At 45.9% G+C, this 2,068-nt stretch overlaps 1 pseudogene; it reads right to left on the bottom strand.

Annotated features, from left to right (window-relative positions):
• Positions 1 to 1,100: 1,100 nt before the first annotated feature.
• Positions 1,101 to 1,212, bottom strand: LOC118013833 (annotated as a pseudogene).
• Positions 1,213 to 2,068: the final 856 nt, after the last annotated feature.

The raw sequence follows: 2,068 nt of genomic DNA, 5'->3' as shown, positions 1-2,068 counted from the left end.
CACTCAACCTCTGTTCAACCATCCCCTCCTCAGAAGGGCCTACCCTAAACACCGTATCCACAAACGCAGCCCCAGCGTTCTGACTCCATATTCTATCTCCTTTTCCTCCGTGGCACTTGTTCCCATCAGAGAGACTAAATTTTTGTTTAGTCATTTTTGTCTAGCTCCTTCCACTAGAATATAAGCTCCATATGGGCAGGATTTTTGTCTGGTTTGTTCAATGTTAAATTCACAGCTCCTCGAACAGAGCCAGGTCCATAGCATCTACTCTAAATATTTGTTGAATAAAGGAAGGAAGAAAGACTGAAGAGTAAGGAGTTAGGTGTGAACGTGGACAAGTGCCACTAATTCCGGCCAGCTTCTGGAAAACAGAAACAGAGGGTGGGATGGCCATCGTAAGGGCAGTGAAACTTGGACAGGGGAAGCAACTTGCCTGAGATCAAACAGGGCCGCTCCCCCGACAAGATCAAATGGAACCCTGCAAACCTGAGTGGCAAGGCCCTGGGAGACAGGATATGGTGATGTGCTGGATTGTTAAGAAATGACCGAATGAGATTCTAGTAATGTGCCCGTGTCTTTTGACTTCTAGGGTGGTTTTTGCTGTAAGTGATCTGTGGGTAGACTGTGATCCTGTGATTTATAAGAAATACATATTTTGTCACTCAGATAACCAAAATATATTTTTCATATATGTATCTGGTCTTTGGCAATTCTTGGCTCACTCATTCCTAAAACGCTTGTAATCTCCTAAGTGATAAAAGCCATCAAGGTATCTTTTGCTATGTTAATGAAGTCACTTTGGGAATGCATCTAAGGATGGGGGGCTGGTTGCCAGTGGAGCGAACCACCTGATTAGAGGGGAGAGGGGAGGGGCTGGAGCTTGACTCTATCACCAATGGCCAGTGATTTAGTCAATGAAGCCTCTGTCAAAGTCCACAAAAGGACTGGGTTTGGAGAGCTTCTGGGTTGGGGAACACGTGGAAATTTGGGGAGAATGGAGTGCCTGCAGAGAGAATGGAAGCTCCGCGCCCCTTCCCTGTACCTTGTCCTGTGCATCTCTTCCATCTGGCTGTTCATCTGTATCTTTATTATATCCTTTAATGAACTGCTACATGTTAAATATTCCCCTGAGTTTGTGTGAGCCACTCTAGCAAATTAAACTGATAAGAACAGATACTACACTTGATCTTAGCCAAAAGGCCGAGAAGCGATAGCCACTCTAGCAAATTAATCGAACCGAAGGAGGGGGTTGTTGGAGCCTCTGATCTACACTCGGTCGGTCAGAAGCACAGGTAAAAACCTGGCCTTGCAACTGGCCATGGGAGTGTGTGTGTGTGGGGGGGGGGGTAGGGAGGAAGTTCCAGTCTTACAGGACTGAACCCTTAACCTGTGGGATCTGAAGCGATCTTTGGGTAGTGTCAGCATTGAGTTCAATTGTAGGACACCCAGCTGGTGTCGTAGAGAATTGCTTGGTGTGGCGGGAAAACCTCCACACATTTGGGGACCAGAAGTGAAGTGTTTTGCAAAGACGATTTCCAGGGGGGAAACATGGTCTTCTAATGCAGCAACCTATAAAAGTAAACTGTACTACACATATTTTCGAGAAAAAAAGTTTCAGTAAAACTTCAGAAATTTGTTTGGCAATATGGAAACACCTGGGAGTCTTTTTTAAAAATTACTGATGTGGGGGCACCTGGCTGGCTCAGTCGGTAGCACATGCAACTCTTGATCTCGGGGTTGTGAGTTCGAGCCCCATGATGGGTGTAGAGGTCACGTAAATAAATTGAGGGGCGCCTGGGTGGCTCAGTCATTTGAGCATCCGACTCTTGATCTCAGCTCAGGTCTTGATCTCAGGGTCGTGAGTTCACACCCCGCATGGGGCTCCACGCTGGGCAGAGAGCCCACTTACAAAAAAACAAAATAAAATAAACTTAAAAAAAAAAAACACCAAAAGTACTGATGCCTGGGTCCTATTTGTAGAGATACAAATGTAATTGTGATGCTGGTGGGCAGACTGGGTTAAGAGTCACCGGCTTGGAACGCAAGAGTAGGAATTTGGGAAGACAAA

The sequence above is a fragment of the Mirounga leonina genome, unplaced genomic scaffold, assembly GCF_011800145.1.
Source record: "Mirounga leonina isolate KUSES-001 unplaced genomic scaffold, KU_Mleo_1.0 Mir_101664, whole genome shotgun sequence".
Classification (NCBI taxonomy): domain Eukaryota; kingdom Metazoa; phylum Chordata; class Mammalia; order Carnivora; family Phocidae; genus Mirounga; species Mirounga leonina.
Note: the sequence above shows the minus strand (reverse complement) of the source record. Positions and strands in the feature narration are given on the sequence as shown.